Consider the following 23,497-nt stretch of genomic DNA (forward strand, 5'->3'; position numbering starts at 1 on the left):
AATCCCCCCATAGACCCTCAAATCACACCCCCATATCCCACAAAACCCCCCCATATCAGAGAGACCACAGAGAGCTGGAGCAATACCCAGATAACATGGAATAAGCCTGATTTATTCTGTACAAACCTTTAGAGCGAATAATAACAGGAGAACTTTGGAAAAAATCTCCAGTTTTTCGTAGTGTTCCATCTTTCTGTTTAGCTGACTTCTTACTTGAAGTAGATTCTTGCTTTCTTAAGGGGTATACGTTTCTAAACAACTTTGTAGAAGACATCTGTACAGAAATACAAGATCATTGTTTAAGTTGAAAAACTGACTTATCTTCAAGTTTAATTCCATTTTATTTGACTTCAATGTTATTTTCAAGCTGACATTTTGAACTTTGCTACTGATACCTCTGTTCATTATACAATGACACTGCCACAGCAAGCAATGTAGACAACCTTATTTTATACCCAAAACAGAATACATTTAAGGGCATGAGTAAGATAGGAAACAAATAGTTTCTTTTACAAAAAAAGTAGATTCAAAGTTTTAGAGTATTTCATTAGACCAGCTGTTCTAGTTATAAAACAGAAGGAAACTGATGGTGAAAATAAGTCTTCTGTCCACCCTTTGAGCCTGCCCAGGTTACTACTAAGGCCTAAAATCATATTTTTATAATTGTCATGCATACAGATGACACAAACCTTAGTTTTACCTCAAAAGGAATTGCCTATAACATGACATATGCTAAGAGTATGTTCAGACTAGTCTTCGTAACTACTCAGCATGCAACATCCTTCCCTGTGAATCCCTGTACGCTGCAGCTAGTACACGTTCTTGGCAAATACAGACTGACTCTCTTTGGTTAGCTTAGAAAGTTTAGCAGGAAGACAACGTAAGTGTTTAAGAATCCTATCAAAATACATAGATAAGGATAAGATACTGCTGCATAAGAATGTTTGCTCCTTTCACGAGTCCACCTATACAGAAAAGGTGGACTCGTGAAAGGAGAAACTAACTTCAAAATTGAACACAACCAAACTATTGTCTTGTTGCTTGTAGAAGGTGAATTAGTCACAGCAGGTTTTGCATTTTTCTTGTTCCCACTTTTCACAAAATCCTAAGAAAATAAATATGACAAATTTTAACTAGGATTCTTCTGGAAAGAACAATTATCTGTATTAGAGAAGCAGCCACTGTTTAAATGCTATGACTAACAGTAGCGAGGCATTGACTAATACTGGATAGAGGTAACTATTCAAATGTGAATGAAACGCTAAACAAACTTGTGGAAGGGAACTAGAAATGCCTGCAGTCAAACCATTCTGACATTTACTATTTTCTTCTCTCCATTATTTCCTATACTTTTGTCTTTAAGAGATTTGACAAGCCAACACACAAAATGAAATTAAAAAATCTAAGTGTAAATTCAGATTTATGGTGACAAGTATGAAAGCCAGGTTGGTAGCACAGTGCCTGGTTAAGCTGTCTTGTAATGACATCTTCTATCTCGTGAAGTGGTGCCAAGAGAGTTCAGATAACCGACAGCCATACCAGCTGGTAACAGCATCAGAAAATGGAAAGAGGGTTTTGTTCTTTAATTAGAAGGGAGTCTCTGCAAAAGATTTGGTTTTGTTTGTTTCTAAAAAGCCAAGGGGGTTTTGTTTTATTTTTTAAAAAAATTTGACATGAGCGGTATGTGGTTATTTTAGCACCACAGGTTTCCCCTCAGTCCTTAGTTTTAGTTTTAACAGTGCTTTTCAGTTTTAGGAAATTTAAAAACCAAATTGTGTCTTCAGTAGACTTGTAACAGTTAAAGTTACTGAATCACTTTATAATCTATCTCTGTTTGGCATATGTAACATGAAGATAAATATTTAAGAGTAACATTCAGGCGAATAAAACAGCAATAAGATACTTTTAAAATTAGTTCCACGTTATTGAAAAATTACTTAGCTAAATGTTATCCCATCGGGGTATGAACATCTACACTATGAGAGGATTTATAAACGGATCAGTAAAACAGTCTTCTCAAAACATGGGTGACTACGTTAGATGAAATATATCCATCTGTAGATAAGTGCAGTACTTTTTCAGTGCCTTCAGAAGGATGATTATTTTTACACTTACTTTCCCAGCAGTCTAAGAGAATACTACTCTCAAAGAAAATTGGTTCAAGACATAGGAAGTTTAAATCAACTCTGGGCATTATTCCAGAATGAAGTGTTCAATTCCAGATGAATTAACTTACACAGCTTTTAACAGTTACTTTTGCAATCCAAATTTAACAAAGTGAGTTTATTGAAGTACTGTTGAACACTAATCACTGAAGTGGCCATTTCCCTTAACTATTTTACTAAGAGATTAAAAAAACATCACTTGAGAACGCTTGAAGGAGAATGCTAGAAAAGCATCAGACACTTCACTCCCCAGCTGAGACAAACTCACTCAAAGCGTCACTTACCACTTATGCAAATGATCCACAGGTCACCTCCCTTATACCCCCCTGTCAGCTGCAGAAGTCCTTACAAGTGCAGAGATTCATAAGCCCCACAAGTAAGATTACAGGTATGTAAGTACCACCACAATGAGGTGTCAGGGTTTCAGAGCCTCTGTAAGTGTTGTAGAGATAGCTGTGTTTGTGCTAGTGCTGATAAAAGGCAGAGGAAAGAAATGTGCAGTTCGAGTAGGAGCGGAGAAGATTTTTACCAGCCTGAACTGCTGTGAAGCCTTAGTCTCGCATGTAGACACCACAGCACTCTAGGAAGGCTGGTGCATATAACCTAGCACAGCTGAAGGAATTAAAGAGGAATTAAGTTCTACAGAAAACAGGGAGGTTCAGGTGCTCATGCAATTAGTTCTGTATATTCCCTCTAAGTACAAAAAGATCAAAGAAAACACAGACTGGACAAAAAGTCAAAGGAAGTGGTCTTGAAACTCTGAAATGCATTGATTAAGCCCAGGGGCTTAACTTGTAACTGCCTATTAGAAGAGATTATAATTGATACCAATGGTTGCTTAAACCAAAAGAAGCAGTTCTATTGAACTGGTCTGTAATCCTGCAGATCACAGCTAGAGACAGAAGCAAACAGTAAGAGCAAGGAGAGAGAAATTAAAAGGTTAAGAGGAAGTACCGATCAGGGACAAGTGTCCAGAGTCTGGATAAATTGAAATCTATGACTTTATTCAACATAGGCCAGAGATCCACCACTTGGCAGGGGGTGGGGCATGGGGGGGAAGAGGTTTAAATATTCTCTCTATGTATCCTTAGGATCTCAGTGAGAATCAAAAGGATAGGATTTTAACAAATGATTGGAGTAATAAATTGAAAAACTGCACAACGTATTTTGTCAGTTGGTCTAAGTCATACCTCATCCATCTCTTCACTCTTCCTTTTCTTTCTTGGCTTGAGCATTTTAACTGTAAGTGGTAAGGTGCTGCCCTGGTGCTTCACCTCCATCTTACTGGGTTGCAGAGCTGTGAACTGGATTTCCACCTCTGGTTTTGGGAACTGACTAGTATTTCCATTTTCTGTGGACACTTCTGAAGAGTGAAGGACAATTTCTGAATGGTCCTGCAAATACACGGAAATTTTAAGAACACAAGTTTTGAAATAACTGAGCTAAAAAACCCATAATACATATCTTTCCCCAATGGATTGCAAAGTAAGCATTCCACTTTCCAGCTGTTCACTTTCAGAACACTTCTAATTGAAGGAATCTACTTCAAGCATAGCAGAGTTTAACCCTTACTTTCTAAATCTTTGTTACATTTAAAAAAGTTAATGTTTCTATCCACAACCACAGAACTTGAACTCAGCCTGATACTTTGTTTCCAAGTCATTTTGCTCAAGGGCAGAGACAGTCACAGTTTTCACAAGTAGCAGGAGTAGAATTGATATGACTTTCATCTTAACTCTGCTGCTCCTTAGGAGCTAGGCAGTAACGGGAGCTTTTGAGAGAAAAGTATAACCTTTCTCTAGCCTATCTTTAAGGAACTCTCCCTTCCCCTTCTACACCAGAGAAATTGTGCAAGTAACGAGGTCCAACCAGCAAGCTACAAGCCAAATTCAACCTATGAGAGACTTCTACATCACCACCTGTTCTCTGGAGGAAGAGCAGGCACTAAGGCAGCCCGCTGCCCACAAGCTGAAAACCTTGTCTTGTACCTGCTCACAGCCAAACCGCACGGACTGCACAGGGAGGGTGGGACGGAAAAGTCAGTTTGCACAATTTTTCTTCCTCATCAGCACTTACCTTCCACCATCCACCCAACCTGTTTTTCTTAGCAAAACCAGCAAATTAGAGCTGTGGTCTTCCCAGCTCCTGCATCTCTGTGGCAGCAGTTTAGCTGGGACTCTGAGTGGGAATACGAGCACCACTGCATTCCCAAAAATGGAGTTGGCTAATAAAAACATTTTTCTTTGTAACTGCTACTTCATGAGAGTTAGCAATCAAAAAGTTACGTAGGAATGGCTAGCGTCGTTAGCTAACAAAGTTATACACAAGAATCCTGCAGTGGAAGAAAGCAAATCCAATTTGCCCTGCTATTTCTCATCCATTTAAAAGGGTTTATTTATCTTTTTTTCAAGTGACTTATCTAATAATCAGCCACTTCATAAGCATTGGTGAGAGGCAGGATTTCAAGAGCATGCAGTTGAAGTCAGATATAGCTATTCACGTGATTATGTTACACATCTTTCATTTCTACCAAAAGCCACTAAATCAGGTGATCTGATCACCGAGAAAGGTATTTGCAGAAGAAAACTTTAGAATTGTTCAGACAGCAGGATACATTTTCTTCCCTATTCTGCATTTAGCAAAACCCATACAACTGCATAAAATTTTTAAATCTCAGTTTTGTACCTACCTCACTTAATGAAGAGGCACTGCTAAGACATCGAGATAATGAATAATTCCTTTTAACTTCATCATATCTAACTGGAATACTTTGTCCAAGTAAAGGATTAGTTCTGCTTTGTTTTTCCATGAAGTGTAAATATTTAGAATGAGAAAAGATTATGCTAAACTGTAAACCTCAAAATATTTTGATTTTTCTAAAGCTACAATACAAAAGCTCAAGTGCAGACAGCTAATGAACACCTGGGCTGAAAGACAACACAAGTCGAAGGCAGTAACCTCGACTCACGATGCCATCATAAGACGTGCCCTGGTGGGTCTCACCAACAGTCTGTCTAGTTCAATATTCTGCCCCAAGAGTGGCAAAGGGAGATGCTATTTAAGGATAACGTGTGTGATCCTGGTCACCTTGTCATCTGTTCTCTCCATACTCTCCCAGCATTCTCAGCTGTTGCATTAGAATTGTCAGAGTCTACACCACTGCCTAACCCTCAGAGTATCCATTTAAAAATATATTTATGGATTTCTACTACAAAATTTTTCTAATCCCTGCTGACAGTACCTGTTGCCACCACCTCCAGAAGATTACTAGCTGCTTCATACAGGAATATGTTATTTTAACTGTCTTAAAATTATCTCCTATTAGTTTCATGAAGCGCTGCCCAGTTCTTGCAGGATTTTACCAAGGACAGTTGTGCCTTCTGTCTACCCATCGCAGCCATGATTTTGTAAACCTCAGCCCCACAACCCTCTGGTGGCCTTAACCTCTCCTAATCAGAGTGCCAGCTTCTTAGCCTCTCCTCACAAGGCAGGAGACACACATCGTCCTGATCACCTTAGATTTTCTTCTTTATCTCCACTATATCTTTCCTGAGAATTATTTGACTTCCCCCAAAAACTCTACCCCATTCACTTCACCACCATAACAGTTTCTCACATGATAATCCTGTTAGTAGCCTCTCCTTATTCATAACATCAAGTACTGCTGCTACTGGCTTGAGGTAAATACTTCAGCACCAACTGTTCACAACAATTCTTCTCTAGAACTAATTTTATAGCAAAAATAACTAATTTTATGGTGCTCTCTTAGCTGCCATTACAAAGCTATATAAAGCAATAACCATTCTGACAGCTACTCTCTACTCCCTCATACATCACAAGCTTTATCTATTCGGCACTAGCTGAACTGATGAAGTAGCAAGAAACTGGCCAGTCTTATTTGGCGGTAGACAGGAAAGAGATGAAGAGAAGAATTTTATCATTCAGTCCAGTTCTGCCACAAGAGGAGAATCGCATCTTCTAGCAGCCAGGGGAGGGTCTGCTAGGAAATCCATGTTCAGCTCTCTTCATTACTAGTTAGCAATGAAGTCACATAGCATTAATTCAGTTTAACAGGAAAACTACCTCATTGAATACTGCTCATGTAGCACACAGGGATTTGGTCAGAATCAGAAGGCTCAGTACAGGTGCAAGCCTTTTAATTTTTGTTCAGGAAATATGCAAAGCCGATCTTTTCTTTGTGTAAACTTCAAATATTGTTTTGTTTTTAAGTAAGATGAAAGATACTGCTCTGTTCTTGTGAACCCCATATGGACTGGCAGCTCTAATTACAGAACCATCTCTATTACCACACTATAGGTGATATCGGGAAAGTTGTTTGAGCTGAAATCCCCTTACCACTGACATAACCAAACAGAGGTGACATCACAAATATTATGTCTTCAGATCTCTAGAACCTGGATTAGTTAACTAGCTTTTCCCTCAGGTACAGAAGTTTTATAGTGTATAGAGAGGTGATGTTCTATTAACTAAAGTACTTCTTATTTCTGAGAGGGGACTTGAAAGAGGGAGAGGGAAGAATGAACAAGAACTCAGAGCTAATGATACAGCTAAAGTACGAAGAACTACAGGAAGTAACTTTTGGGAGATTCCCCACATTGCTGAAATATATAGTGAGCAAACAACAAAACAACGAAGTTATTAACAACATATCATTAGTACATACTTTCTACAAATATAACAAACATACCTCTTTGTTTACAGACTGATCTATTTTATCTTGTCCTTCAGGTAAAGGTACTTCTGCCAAAGACTGAAGACTTTTATGGTTAACGCGTTGTTTCAATTCCTTTATAAAGTCATCTTTCTCAGCCACCTGTTTTCTTAGTTCTTCTGTATCAGTTTCCTTATCCTAATAAACATAGCAAAAATTGCCACAAATTGTAGGATTGGCAAAAGAAATTAACATGTGCATGAGCATCATTACAATTACTCAGCAGCATCAGTTTTAGAATTGCAGGCTCAAACAGCCAGCTGTCCAACAAAAAGCCAACAACTTCATGTATGAGTGGCCTCTATTTAAAGTCAAGAAAGGTCATATAACAGCCTGGGAAGATGTAACGCAAAATTTTTATTTTACTCTACTTATGTAGGGTTATAAAAGTTCACCTCCCATTTGCTCATGAAGTTCTTGGTTCTGTGAAAAAGGCAGCAGATGTGATAGTTGTTTCAGATTTCCAGTCCAATCAAATTGCAATCAAATGATCAAATGGACTTGAGTGTTTATTTGAACTAATAAGTTTTTTGAAACTTCAGTTACTGTTACAAATTCAGTTTCAGAAAAGCATAAAGCTTTTTTTATATTAGCTGCAAACAATTTCAATATGTTTGAAATAGAGCCAAAACTTCTACAAACCATCTGAACTGTTCTGACAGTTTAGTTTGGCATAGTTAGTACTATCTTATGGCCTTAGTAGACTTGAGATGTAGATCTTAAAAAGCTCACACCGAACTAGTTTCACTACAAATATACAAAAGCAAACCATGCTTCAAATTAGAAAAAAATGTGTCTATACTTATACTCTTTGTGAAGAGAATTTTTGTCAAGAACCACCACTCCTGCTTGCCCACTTTTTGATTTTATTACTGGAAAGTCTCAGGCAAGCAAAGTCACAGACAAAGTGAAAGTAGTCCTAAGCTCCTAACATCCTCCTGTACTGATTGCAGGTCCAGAAGGTCATTGCTAACTACTTCTAGATGCAAGTATAGCTTTAGATTGTACAGATTCGTATAATAATTTCATATGCTCAGGAAATTACAACCTTGATACAGTCCAGTGACCAGGCAAGGTATCCGCCTTGTTATTAACTATCAGTCACTCTACTTTGAAAGCGATATGGGAGCAAAACCACTAGCATTTTGACCAAGTATTTTTACTGGAAAGAAGCTTTTTTTGTCAACTACTGCCTGCTTCTTCTCTTTCTGCTAAAGCCTCATAGGCTTTTCCTCCTCCGCCCCCCCCCCCCCCCCCCCTCTTTTTTTCAGAAAAGCCAAGCAAGAAATCTTGTTTTTCAAGGTATGTTTTCTCAGCTTCATTAAGTAGCAATTCATTTAAGCATAGGTTACTTATTGGTGTTTTACACACAAGATGAAGTTTGAAGAATTCACAGCAAGGTGGTGGTGGTGATAGGACAGAAAGGAACAGGCACTTGCACTTCCATTAGGTATTATGCTTTTTCATTTTGTGACACTCCTGTTCTTCCCTTTTCACACGGAGAAGATCTCATGTAGGCTTTGCCATGTGATAAAGTGAGGGGACTTTGACAAAGGCCAGCTCCCCTCAAGCGCCCACACTGTTAACACTTGACACGAGATCTGCTCTGTACTAAAGACTTACGCTAGAGGACTCTGCTGAGACCTCCAGTCACTTACAATTTCTGCTTGTTGCTCTACCAACGTTTTCCACAAATTTTCTCATTTCTCTGTTGCAATGGCTCTCAGCTTCTTTCACTTGACTTATGAGTCTCATTTTCTCCTCTGGCCAGTTCTTTCTATCAGTTTGATACTTCGCCTCATTCTCCTATTTTAGTGGAACCAGAAATAAAGCCATAGGCAGAGATTAAGCGACACAAAAAGAAGTCTTAAAATCCAAATTACCGTTAAACACATTAGTTTCAAAAAGATATCAGAAATACTAGCACAGTTTTACTCCAGCATATTCCCAAGTGCAAGTATTACATTCTCGTTTGTTTTTTTCCATTTAAAAGAATTGTTTAGCAGTTTTCAGAATTCATTATTCAGACTGGCATGTCTTCAGGGAACAGACTATTTTTCCTCTAAAAATGCTCTGGGTAAGTCACAAACACTATTAAAGTTACACCAAAGGTAATGGCAAAAAGACCCTTTTTACTTACAAATTCCCAATCTTTTATACTGCCCTGCAGGTCATGTTAGGAAACCTACTTCAAGACTGAAAAGCAAAAAATGCAGCACAATTTGAATGGGAAACAGAGATAGTGTGTAACCAGGAATGTCACTTCAATCCACAGCAACTTTGCCTCCTTCTCCACCACAATCAAACCTCTTGTCAGACATTCTCCCACACAAGACAGAAGGCACCTGAAAAGCCGCCTGGGAAAAAAGGCTACTTTCTAATCTAAGGAGAATTAAGAGGTAAACCCTCAGCCTAACGGGAAGGGCTTACAGATCACACAGCAAGCACAAGATCTTTAAAGTGTCCAATTTATTTGCCCAAGCAACTGATGGGAAAAAGGTTTGAAACAATCCAGCTCCTGACATCTGTTCAGGACAGCTGTAAGAGGAGCCCAGCTAGAGAAGCACCGTCCATGGCAGCACACCACAGTGAAGGGTGCACTCCACTGTGGGGCATCAGTGATGCTGTGTATTACAAAGACACTCCATCCAGACTTTGCTGCACTGACGCACTGCAGTTTTTAGAGGAGGTTTCCTTCACCAGTGTAAGAACTTGCCACATCATGCCCTAGCTCTTGAAGATAGTGACACAAAAAAAATTTAGACTTCTAAATGAAAGTTATGGTTTTAAACCTAAGTATGAATTACATCACCATGTTTTACCTTCAGTTCTTTTTGCAGCTTTATTAATTCCTCATTTTCATCTATGCTTTTTTCCACGGTGTTGCTCATCTTTTGCCGCCAGTCACTATTGCTCTGGTTATTCAGCTCTCTATAATTCTGCTTCCATGCTTCCAGTTCTAGTCAGTACACAAAATGAGGTTATATAACACACAGTTTTAAACGCATATTTGACCACATTCACATCCTTCTACTGAAGTTACTTGGATTTATCAGCTATGACCACAAAGGGACAACAGAAGCCTTTAACTGTTAGAAGTTTGTTATGTACTATATAAAATTAATGCCTAAATAACACTCAACAAATCAAAACAGAGATTTAAAGCAGCTATCACAATACATCCAAAACAATTTTGCCTCCTTGCTGCCGTTTTCAGGTTTTGGGTGAGGTTGGGTGCTGCTGGGGGTGGGGGGCGGTCGCTGCACTTGGTTACTGTTACTGTTACTGTTGTTTTCTTGTTATGTTTAGTAAATTCTTTCTTTTTATTCAACCTACGAATTTTCTTCTTTTTGTCCCTCCCCTATTTCACTGGGGAGGGGAGGGGGGAGGTGAACGGCTGCCACGTGGCGACTGGCTGCCGGCTGAGCTCAAACCTTAACACACACAGATCTGAAAATAAATTTACAGATGAGCCCCCATCCTAGTTCCCACCATTCTCTCCCAAAGTGCCTTCATCACAAGTAATTTCCCCCATTTCCTGAGATCTAAAGCTCTATTAGAAAGAAATAGAGTATCTCTACAGAACTTTCCAAATCCAGAATTCTGAAGTGATTCTCATCCACTTGATTTAGGTGAGCATTCATTTCAGTGTTAACGTCAGGCTAAGGGTTGTATTATATGAAAAACTAACTATTGTTCAACTGCTGAGTGTTTATCAAACCTGCAGAAACTGTTGTTGTGCTAGTTCATGTTTCAGTGTTTGATGTTGTTAACATGGCCAACTAAAGTGGCAAATAAATACCAATATCGAGTAAGTTAACACTGATAGCAAATCCAGTCTTTCTTTGGGGCTTATGTTTCTTATTCTGAGGCTGTTTCTTTGCTTTCAAATATTCCTGCTAATAATGATTCAATAAAAATTAGTTCCTGACTGTAACATTTTAATGCCCAGGTTGGATTTTCTCAGTATTTTGAAATATAAATATGCAAGACTCTCCAAATTAGATAACATCACAACTCATTATGTTGCCATTCCACACCCAAAAAATGGCACAGTAAGGGCTTTTTCTGACCTTTACACACTTTCTCATACTGTTTGGAGATTTCTTCCAGCTTCTCATTATTCGGCTGCTTCTAAATATCACATTGAAAGCGAATTAAAGAAAACATGTCAAAAACATATTGAAAGAAACAAATATACATGCTACATATTAGTAGCTTTTCATTCTGAGCCTCAGTAAGTATTAAATGAAGTATTTGAAGACAAACAGTCGAGAATAAGTAAGTTTTTCATGTAGTGAAAGGAGCATTCAAGCTGACTAAAAAAGTGTTTAGAAGACATTACTACTAACATATCTAAGCGTCACTAATCAGAATCAGGGTATCTGCAGGTATTAAGTATGTATTTACTAGGCAGATTACTCAATTTAAAACAATTTGCCAAGGTCCTGCAGTGAGAAGTTCTTTAAACATCTTTCATTCATCCATTAAGACTAATTTCATCTGGATACTCTTGGTTTTACCCCTATTTCTGTAAGCTTTCTCCTGTTGGTTGGAAAATTTGCCTCATTACTGGATTACTTAAAAAAATTAAAAGCAAGTAAAATTTAAAAAAATAGAATACCTTTTTAAATTGCAGGATTGTGCGCTGTTTGATCTCTAATTCTTTACTAAACTGGTTTTTAATTTTCTGAAGTTCATTAACTTTGTTCCTCAGGGATTTCTCCTCAGATTGCATTCTACACACCTGTAACAATGCATAAAGACAGCAAGCAAAGCTAACATTTAGCTATAAGCCTTTTACAACCTCTGCAGGTTATCTAAGTAAAAAAATACTTTCATCAAGAATCAAATTTTCGCAAGCATCTTTGCTAAATTTCAGGGGCTAGAAGTGCACTATGCTGTACATCCTGCCTAGGGAACAATTTTCACCATAAAATAGAGTATTAAGTTTGGCAGGAAAAAAACGAAAAACAACAAACCACACCACCAAAACCAAACCACCAGGAAATAGCCTAATCGAACTACAAATTCAGTTGTCCTTTAAAAAAAAAGTGTTTCCTGACATGCGATCCCATCCACTCCTTGCTACTTCCCAAAGGATTATACACTGCATGTTGAGTAGGGAAAAAGTCCTGAAATGTTAAGCTGCTGGGGAAGACATTAATACTCTTTTAAGGCTCCACTTTCAAGCCCAAACTCTTGCAATAGTCTTCTGGATTCTAAGTTCTTGTGATATCCCATGAGGTTCTAAGAAATTCTACTGCTTAATAACTAAATACTAACAATCAACATTAGTAAATTTTCCCCGAAATAACAGAAAACATCTCAGATTTTAAAAAGTCTCTAGAATTTTGCGCTTTCCTTTTCCAATTAATCCATCTTTTCCTCCCAGAGATGAGCATTTTCCAAAAGTCTGAATTCTGAGGCTTTGAAGTCAGCACAAATAACAACAGAAGGCTACTGTTGTTATGATGATTACAAAGTCCTCCTCCATAACCAGGTTAACCTACTTTTGACAAGCCTTTTTCAAGTGTATTAATAAAATTTACTTCCCCCCTTCAATATCAGTACTAATCCATGTTTTGACACCTTATCTTTAGCTCACAGCTCAATGGCAATGTAACTTTAGATTCACTCTTACTCTAAATGGATGGCTGAACACAGCCTTGTTATGAATCACTTTTAACAGCTGTAGCTTGGGACTTGTGAAAACAGGTTTTACTAACAGAACCCCAAACAAACTTGCAGAAGAAACATTTGCCCTAGGGTTACAAACCTGGTTTTGTACTTGCTGAATTTGTTTCTTGGCATCAGAAAGTTTCTCTTTCAAATCTGCATATTCTTCCTCTTTCCTCTGCAAATCCTTTTTCAAGCTCTGTACAAGGGCAGAGCTCTCAGAAAGATCTTTACGTAGCCTTGTGTTAGAAATTAAGAGACATAAATAACATTAGTGTTACACATCTCAAAGAAACAGCTTTTACACATTAACTCAGGCTCTTCGATGGCTGGTTTTATTCATGGATAGAATCCCAGATCTATCAGCTAAATGACAAGCATTACAATTTTGGATTTCAGCTACATATTATATGATCCTGAAGTAACAAACCGCTCAGATTCACTCTTGAACAGTGCAATTTTTTAAAATTCTTTTTTCTAAGCACAGTAGACTAACCATTTCTACCACTAGGTGTCCTTACACAGTAACAAAAGGGACAAGGTTAATATCAATTAAGTATAAACTTGATATTTACATCCCAGACCTTGTAAGGATCAAAATAAATAAAAATCAAAAGAAAGTAGAAAAAACAACAATATTGTAACAAGTCCTGTTGTTACTAAGTGCTATAAAGTCATTAAGAAGTTTAATGGGTTTATTTTTAAATGGTCATATTTATTTTAAAAAGCTTACAGCAAGTTACCTTGGATTTTTACTTCGCAATTACCTAATAGAAGATTTCTTAAATTCTATAATTAACAATGCAAAATAAGGTCTCACAAAAGGAAAACCTTTCAAAGTTCCCCAGACCTTCATGCTAAATTGTATTTCAGAGTACATGCACGTGCCCACAGATATCAGAACTAAAGAAACCCTAGTCAGAAGGGCTACACAGCATCTTAAAGCTATTTTTACATCATTGCAATTTCCTTGCCACATAGCAAATATAATCTCTCAGATACATTTAATCTCTTATTTCTTAAAGATTTAAAAACTAGAGGGGGCTGGGGAAGTTCTACTCTCCTACACCCATTATTCCTTCAAGTTCTTATAGTATACTGTGTTCACCTAGAATAGCTATTACCAAAACCGGCTGTTTACTGTTTAATTACTAGGCTTTTTTTTCCTTTCTTCTTTTCCTTTTTACCATTCAGTCCTTTCTAAAGAAAACATTGCCTGCTTTTATACGAGTTACAGCATATAACATTAAACTACGTCATTTCCTCCAAAAAGGGTATGTAACATAATACTGTCAGAAATCCCCAAATAATTCATCATTTCCTGTTTGCCCCTACAATAGTTCTGCATGATTTAGATCTATACTTCTGAAAGAATACAGAAACAGGTGAGGAAAACATAGCTAGCAAAATATGCAAATATAGAAATCAAGTAGTGCATTAAAAGTTCTTAAGCAGTTTGGTTAATAAAGTTGACAAACATGAAGATGTGTTATGTCAAAATAAATTGATGTTCACAGAGGGTAGTTTTAACTTGAGTCTATTCTCAAAGGGCTAGGAATTATCTCATTATTTACTTACAATTCTATAGATTGTATTTGCTCATCCTCGTTTTTCTCTTTTTCTTAAAGAGTGTGTTTCATGTTCTGCAAGCTGTTCATCAACTGCACAACTTCCTCCTTTAGATTTGCTTCCTGATCATTTAATTCTTCCAGTTTTTTGTCTGAATTGGCACATTCCTCTTGCAGAGCTACTGTATTACTTTCCAGATTTAAAATAATAGATTCTTTTTCTTTAAGTACTTCTTCTAACTTTGCTATGCTGTCATCTTTAGCTCTAAAAGCCTCCAAGAAGCATTCAAGCTCTCCTATTTTTCCCTTGGAGCTGGTAACTTCCTCTTCAAACTCTGCAATTACTCTGTGATCTTCTGCAGCCTGTTTTTCAAAATCCTGGGTTTTCTTCTGGATGTGCTCTTGTAACTGACTCATAAGATCTTTTTCCTTTGTGGACTGATGATCTTGATTTGCAGTCTCATTTAACTTTATTTTTAGTTGTTTATTGCAATTCTCAGCATCATCAAGTCCCTTCTTTAAGTCTTCAACTTGTTGAAGTAGTTCTTGAATCTGCTGACTTTTTTGTGAAGAAGCCTTAATAATGTTTTGGCATTCTTCCCAAATGCTTTCAACACTGCAATGAAAGGAGCTCTCCTGTCCCAGAGCTGCTGTAGAAGCAGTTTGGGACTCCATGCACACAGGACTCATTTGAGCTCTCTCCAGTTCATCTTTCTGAGAGTCTAAGGAATCCTTTAGATCAACTGAATCAATATCCCTAGTGTAAGACTCTAACATTTATACAACTCATCTACTTTGGACTGCATTGTTTTAATTAGTGGCACTTTATAAATTATATTTTGTTTAGCACCTTCTACTTTGTTATTTAGCTGAATAATCTTTTCTTCTTGTTCCCTATTGATAGTTTTCTGTTTGTCCAATTCAGAAACAATCTCCTGATAGTCAGCTCAACACTGCTGAAGTTCTTCACCTAAGCCAGAAGCCCTTTCTTCAGAAGCAGAGAGCTTGAGATTCAAGTTTTTTATTTGCCCACTGAACTCTTTTTTGGTTTTTTCTATTCTGCATTGTTCTTCAAGTGCAGCTAGCTGCCCTTCCAAGGTTTCAGTTCTTTCCTTCAGTGCTAGTATTTCTGCATAGTTCTCAGTATTATTTGCTTTCACATATTCAGTTCTCTTTTGATCCAGAGAGTCATCTTCCCAACTCTCCTTCATACCTCCTAAAAAAAAAAACAAAACAAAAAAACCAAACCAAACCCAAAACAACAGTTCAGGATGATTAAAATCAGTAGTACAAGTCACTAGCACTGCCAAATAGCAATTACTATGTGGAAAATGGTCACCATCTGAAAGCCACACCCTTATATCACATGGCTTTTTGAAGTCTTGAAGTAAAGCCCCTCTGAACAGTTTAAAATGCAGTAGGTGCCTCTTAGGCTTATAGACGTGGTTTGCAGCAAGAGGTGTTCAGGAGCCTTAAAGAACATTTTGCCATGGCTCTGTTCCAGCCTTCTACTCTGCACCACTATAGAAAAATCTAGCTAGTTTTACTAATATGTAGTAATATCTATGAGCCAGATAATGGTCACAGTTATGTCTAGTTTCCACTTTCACTGGTTCAACAATCCTTTTAATACAGCCAATCACCCATTTTACATTTAGAAAAGCAATGGTATTGTATACTTTCCTGAGAATTTTCATTCATACTCAATATGCCCTTACTTTAAAAATGAAGCTAAAAATCCAGCACAAGTTTTTTGCTTAGTGTTTGGGACTTTCTTCTCTTTTTTCAGTTTTTTCAGGAGAACTTATGCCCACACCTAATGTGTTGCATGTAAGGTTCTCCCAGAAAGATCTACAACACTCCATCACGATCCCAAATTTCCATAAACATTTTATTAGCTTAAGACTGTTTTTTCCCTGAAGTAAAATCATATGCATTTCACCACCTTCAAAATTGACTCCAGCTGTATTTTCCACTGTTTTAGAATCCAGCTGTGTCCATTTAGTAACATGCATGTATGTTTTAGTATTAAAATCAAGCCTGACTATCACTAGAGGTTTAGGTCATCACAGCTATGTACTCCAAAGTGATACTATAGATTTCTGTGAGTACTGCAACTACAGTAAGGTGGAGTTTGGCAGTCATCTCGCTTTGGGAGCATTAAGCACACGGGTACATGTGTACTGCATGGAAACATCCTCTGAACAGATCCAACAAGTTTTATAGAGTCACTAACAAAAAGTCATACCGAAGCATTAGCAATAGTGGTTTCCACCTCAATTCAGGTTTTGGTTTTTGATTATTTTTAGAGGGATCAAATTCTACAGGACACTTTTTTCCTCCTGCTTTTCTGTACCCTTTCTTTTCTGTTCTAATTAGATGTATCAAGTGTTCCTGCTAGGTCAGAGGAAACAGCAGCTTTACTTTGGCTTGTAAAGCCATGCTTCTAAATACTACAAGATGAAAAAATTGGAATTGGGAGATGGTTTTCTCTGAAAGCCTAGTTGTGTGGTCTCAAGAAAACATATCAGACAAAATACTACAAACTCCTCACACTGGACATGAATTTAACATACTTCACTAAAACGGAGAGGTGCTGAGATGTCTTAAGACATATTTTGCAATCTAAGGTGCCAAGATACAAAAAGTAGCAGAGTTTTGCCCAACAGCTATAGTGAGAAGAGTATGATCATTCATAAGAGGATTTAGAGGTGATCGAGATGCTTTGTACTGACAACCACAATCATGTAGCAAAGCAGGATAAATACTAGTGCAAGAAGATGCATGATATTCAGTGCAGAAGCTTCTTATGTAGGAAGTACTAAGAAAGGAAGAAATCCCATCCCAAAACATGGGAGGCAAGTCCTAGAGAAGACTACAAAAACCTGAACCTCAAGACAAGATAACCTATCTTCTCACAAAATAAGCTTTGGTCATAGGCCACTAGCATGTCTAAATTCTACAACAAAGCCATCACAATGTACCTGCGCTCATTTTTCTATTGTACCAAGTATGTTTAACAAGAACGGTTAAATGTAAGTATATATAAGTTTCATCATTACAGAACATCTAGTAACTCAGTTTTTAAATTAGATGCCTTATATTCTCAACAGCCACATATCAAACATATTTAACATGACTGAAGAGCCTGCTCTTCCCAATAAAAAGAAAATCTCAGTGCTGTCATTAATTGGCACTGTTAACTAACTTCTTGTTTGAGAAGAGCTATCACTTCTCTGTTTTTTGCTTGTTTAAACAAGTTTCAGCCATGAGATAAGAAACCTACTACTATATAATATATCAAAGAGTCTACATCAGCTTCAGTTCTCGCCCCCTTCCTGTAACATTTATATAGCTGGCACTATCAAATGGTCATGCTAGGATCCAGTATTCATCCCAGCCAAAAAAGGTAGAGACAACTCAGAAATGCATCTGGTACAGACAGAAGCTTTTCTTAAGACAGACTTCAAATGACACGTTTTTGAACAAGCTGCACAGACATCAGAAGTGCCCTACTGGATGACACACCATCAGTTGACCTAGCCTAATATTTTGCCTCCTTTTGCTGCTGTTGGCAGGCCCAGCCACTTTCCACAAACCTTTTCTGACATAGAACACCTGGGAATGTTGGAGGAACATGAGACAGTAAATCCCTGCTTAACCCTGTCAGTATCTATGTATGAACCTGTTGGCCGTTAGCTTGTCTAACCACTCCTGGAATCTGAGAATTATCTGTCTCTCTCACCTCCTAGGGCAACAAATACTAGAAGTTCACTACCCATGGCATGAAGTGCTGTGTTCCATAAACTTAAACTGATCTTCTAGATTGAGCATTCCCTTGTTCTTTCACTGCAGTGATGAATGACAGTCCAGCATTCAGTTTATTCACCATCTGTATCCTCAGTTTTCTGTGATCATGTGAACTTGACAAGTCTCCTTGTAACATATTTTATCCCTCTTTATGGAGATAGATATTTTCTGATCCCCATTTTTAACCTTATTCTCTTTTTCTATCCTATCCTCACCCAAACAATTGCCTGGAAGATCTTCTTACTTGCACCTATTCTGCAGGAAGAAGGCAAGAAAGTGAGGGATACAAAGGGAAGATCTTTCATTCTCCTCTGGCATATGCTTTCCATAGTTCTATGAGAAACTGGAGCCCAGCTCTGTCCTGAAGATCTTACAAATACCATTTTGCACAAGTCAGTCCCATAAAGCTCAATCTCACCAATTAATAGACTTTAATGAAATGGATAACGTAAGTAGTGGTGTCCTTTTAAGTTTCACCTTCATGCTTGAAGGTCTTCAACTGTAGCTGGTTTATTCACCTCATTCTAAAAAGACTGGTAAGCTCACAGATAAAGCAAGGAAAGCAAAAAAGATTGGAAGTGCAAATGTGAGAGCTGCACAAAATATGTATCTGTGGACTTAAAATAATTTTACTTCCATTCAAGTGAAAAGCTTTTCTCCTTTGCCAACACTGTCACCTTCAGCAAAGCTGGTGTGTTCACAGCACGCATACAGCATGAAACATCAAGTTTCACAGTCCGTGCTGTATGAGTGAACAATCAGTAACTCGCTGACACCGTTGACGCTTGCGTAGGCAATTTTAAAAAAACTTGAGCAGGGGATGCTACTCTCCCAGAAGTCCAGCAACAGCAAGTTTAGTCCAAAAACAATTGTTAAGAAATTAAGAACTACAGCTGAGTCTGCAAGTACATTAACAGATGAGAAAAAGCAGCAGAAAGGAGAGTCTAAAAACTAACGTTTATTTTAAGCATTTAGGAGTGAGCAGTATAGGACCTTCTGCAAAAGTGATATTTACCTAACAGTTACTTTGATTTACAGTTTAACATAGTAGATTTTCTCCTCACAACATAACGTTTACACTTCACAATTTTTTGCTTCTGTTCTGGAATAGTAATCAAGTTTTTTTGGAAGGCCCCCTGTGAGTGATGGTAGAAATTTTACCTTTCTCTGCAGGTGGCTCTTTTTCCACAATAGGCTTACTTTCAGAGCAACGTTTTCTTCCCACTTCCAATACAGTCTCCTCACAATCCTTGAATTGGCTTCTTTCAATCACTTCCTTAGAGTTTTTTTCTGCGAGTTTTCTTTTTATGGTAGTTACAGTGTTGTCCTGTGTTAAAATAAGATCAATTACTTTGAAGTTTTACCAAGTGAGCACTTAAAAGCCTTAGTAATCCTTTAGATGCAAATATTTTTACAAATCTATCTGGGTAACCTGTATAGGGGTTGTCAGAAGAACAAGTCAGTTACAGATCAGTTACTCAAGCAAAAAGCAGGTACACCTTCAGACAGTAATAAGCACAATGTTTTGCACTGTACAGAAAGTAGAGCAAGAGACTAGGAAACTACAAAATGCAAAACGAGTTTACCACCTGAAGTATCCAGTGTCGAAAGAGTTGAGGAAATTCATGATTTGCTCAAAGGGCCAATGGCAGCTCTACAAGTTCACCACTTTCTTGTCATGGTTGGTAGAGCTGGGAGTTTTAACCTCCTTCAGCAAAGCCACAGATCATTTTTATCATGACAGATCTGATGCAATTTGAAAGCCTAGTCAGTTCTGTCATATATACTTTAGACTATATATTTGACTAAGAATGAAGTTTCTTTACTCACAAGATGGCACATGTGGCAAGCCATGCTGGTTGCCAAGGACCAATCACTCATCTAAGTAATTCATTAAAAACAAATAATCTGTAGAACAGACTTGAGGTTTGTGGTCACGTTTTAAGTTTCATGCCACAGAGTCTCATAGAAACGCTGGACAGAGCTGGAGCCTTTCTCTTGGAAGGAGCAGTGATAGGAAGCAGTCATCACAACTGCCATCACCCTGAGCATTCCTGCTACTGAAAAGCTAAGGTGCTCGGAGGCAGAGAGGGAACAGAAGATTAAGTATGGTCAAAGCCTTAAGTTCACAGTGGAAGAGAAAAAGGGATCAGAGTGCTGCCTAAGTTTAATTTAAAATGTTCTCAGAACTACGTTTCAGGTTACTGGGCATCAGGCTCAAAAAACCACCTAACTGCATGTTTTGATTTTTTTCTAACCTGTATACATGTAGCCAAGCCAGTCTTTTGGCATTCAGCAGCTAGCAGCAGACTAGCCAGCTGCAAGTTTTATTGAGCGCATCAAAAGCAGAGATACCCTGGCCATCCACTCTTAGTTCAAACTCTACTCAACACGTTCATATTATTGCTCTGCCTTAAAAAGTTCGTGTGCATGGTGGTAGTAGAGGGAACACACTGATTTTTGTTGGCAATTTACACAATCACTGTCCTTCTCACATTAACTTCTAACTTCAATTAAATCTGACCTTTTGCTGCAGCAAAACCTCCTTTCCTTCCTCTTCCATTCAGGCAAAAATAAAAAGACAGTGACATAATCCCTCTCCTCCCACTGCTAAAGTCCTCCCAGTTTGAGTGTTGGGTTTTTTTTTCTCTTTAGAGTGGCTCTTCATAGTCTCATCGACAGTCCTCCAATAATAACTCCAGATCACTGCTTCCAAAAGTCCTATTTTCCACACACACCTCCACACACATTCTGCTGTAACTTCAGTTTCATTGCCAACTTCACCTGCTGCCATTTCAAGAAAGAAGCCATTACTTACAGAAAATTTCAATTTTCCAAAATAGTCAAGTCCATTATAAGCACAGATTTAGATTATTTTGTAAACAGAAAATTAAGATGTCTCAGACTTACATAGTCTTTCATGGTTTTTTCTAAACGGGATATCAAATCTTGCAGTCTCATGGTAACATCATCTTTTTGCTCCACAATATCTATTAGTTCTTGAATCCTTTTATTCTGCGTATTCATTTTCTTAGAAAAGAAAGTAGTTCAGTCAATGTTAAATTCTTGAACTATACGATGCATTTAGAAGCAAGATCAGTTAAGCTAAACTTGATATAAAAAAAGCTAGAAACGTACTACAACAGCATTTTAAGCTACTGAAATTTTGTATTAAAGCAAGTAATTCTGCACAAGTTTTTTTTGAGAAAGTTACCTCAGTTGGTTCTTTAAGCTGCTCAGCAGACTCATCCGATTTAATCATCTGCATTTCAGAGTCTGTAACAGGAAAAGAACCCTGCATCAAATAACCAGCCATTACATATTTTACTCAGTAATCCATTTTTCCAGATCTCCTGGTCCTTTAGTAGCTTTTGAATAGACTCATTTTTTTTTGTGTTGGCTTCTACTTGCAGGACACATTTCAAAAGTTTAGGGTTTTTTGAATAGAATTGGGCCCTGCAACCCATATAAAATATAGATCACGTCAAGAGACTTCTGCTGAAATCATACTATGAGGTATTGCTACTTTTATCTATCAGTGTTCCACAGAATACCTGAAAACACTGCATCAGCAAAATGTAAAGTGCTGGGATCATAATATAACCATGAAATCACGAATAAATAATGTTGACGTGTTACCCCACAATTCAGAAGTCTTCAACTGACAGTTTTAAGTTTTGTCTTAAAAATGAAATAATCAAGGCCTGTGCAATTGTTCAACCTGAACATACACAAAACAATTATTATCACCTCTATACATATGATTTGGTTCCAAAATCCTGCTCAACTGGATTTTACAATGCTCAACTACTATTTTACAGTAGTCATTTCTTTTTTCTTTCACATCACACACACACAGAGCTCACCTTTGGTTTTCTGTGTCAACTCCTCTTCAATTTTGATTAGTTCATTGGTTTTCTTTGTCAGCTTTTCTTTGGTCTGAGTTAGTTCAGTGGTAGTTTTGCCCAGCTGTTTTGCAAGCCAACCTATAGCTTCCTGTGGGTCCTCCAGAGACACCACGTGTCTGTGTTTCTTCTGCCTGCTTTTTGATATCAATGACATCATTCTGCAGAGAATCAGTAATGCCCTCAAGATCAATGCAGGTGCCTGGCCCGATGCCATATTCTTCATTCTGAAAGATAATTTATATCCTTTTAGAAATAGAAATAATTACACAATATCCACTACTTCTACTGAAAATTTGGAAGACCATTATGTCCTCAAACATCTAAGTACAGTTAATTCTGACTTCAAAGCCATCTTGTGGGTTCATAGGCAATTGGATTGCCAGTTTCTGTCTACCTTTACACAGAAGTCTCCAGCATCAAGGAACAGATACTTTATTTTTAAAGCACTTAATGGCCCATCATCACATTCCCTTTTATATCACCACAAAAGCATCCCCTCCAAATTTAATATAAAAGCTAGCATTTTTACCCAATGAGAACACTGAATGAACACAGCAAGCAAACAGTTTTAAAATGAATACATCCGAAATTTTCAAATATCAGTAAAAGTTTGTGAGGTCAAATAAGTTTGTGGTAACTTATCAAATTAAGTTGTACTTAAAACATTGACTTTATATCTTTCCTCCTTGTTTTTTAAAAACAAAGGGTTCCAAACTCACAAGAACCAGCCTCAACTTAAGGGTTTAGTTATGCTTAAGTGTCTATACAATTGTCATTGCTTCAGTTGTAGCTACAATAACCTAAAGAGGAAAAAAGTCTCTGGGACCACTCCAGTACAGTCCATATATGGGGCCTAAGAATTCAGCTTCAAATACCTTAAATATGCACTTAATGCAACAGTTTATAGCACAGTTGCAGCTTTTCCCCCAGCTTCTTTGTACACAGTAATTTTCACTTTGTGTTGCAGAAATGCAGAAAACCCCAAAGATTCCTAAATGCATATCCGAGGCACAGCAACTACTCCTATTTAACATGATAAATATATCTTGCTGAGGATACAGTTACACAGCATGCAATTCCTTGAAACCATTCTTCTAATTCTTGAGACGTACCATCACCATAACAGGTAGTTAGTGAAAGGGATGTTATCAGGGGGATAAAAACACCAGAGGTCCAGCTTGTTCACTGCAAGGCTGATCCTTTAGTTTATTTTCTTCATCCATGTCTTCAAGATAACCATCTACAAGTTCCTTGAAGATTTCCAGGCATGTGTCAGCATCTTCTTCAAGCCGTTCTCATTCGTAAGAAAGGCACTCACTATAGTAGGAAAAATAAGTCAGATAAAAGCTAGCTAGCATGAGCTGCTAAGAAGTTATTAGTACAGCTGCTTATAAACAAAGATGTTTTTTTCTTTATTTTGGCACAATAGAACAATACACAAAATGGTGTTCCTGCACCAAAACAGAAGTCTATTTCCTGCACACACACTCCCGAAGAATGAGGGGGAGACATATATACACAGATTATAGGTGACACCTAACTACAAGCATTGTTTCTAAGCTTCTTGAGCCAGAATACCCATTTGAAGTACCACTAAGACTGCAGTAACCAAAGAATGTGCAAGTGTCACTCTTT

General features: G+C 37.7%; 1 pseudogene; it reads right to left on the bottom strand.

Annotated features, from left to right (window-relative positions):
- LOC141918806 (uncharacterized) overlaps positions 1 to 23,497 on the bottom strand; it is a 33,972-nt pseudogene that overhangs the window by 1,155 nt on the left and 9,320 nt on the right.

This window comes from Strix aluco, chromosome Z, assembly GCF_031877795.1.
Source record: "Strix aluco isolate bStrAlu1 chromosome Z, bStrAlu1.hap1, whole genome shotgun sequence".
Taxonomy (NCBI): domain Eukaryota; kingdom Metazoa; phylum Chordata; class Aves; order Strigiformes; family Strigidae; genus Strix; species Strix aluco.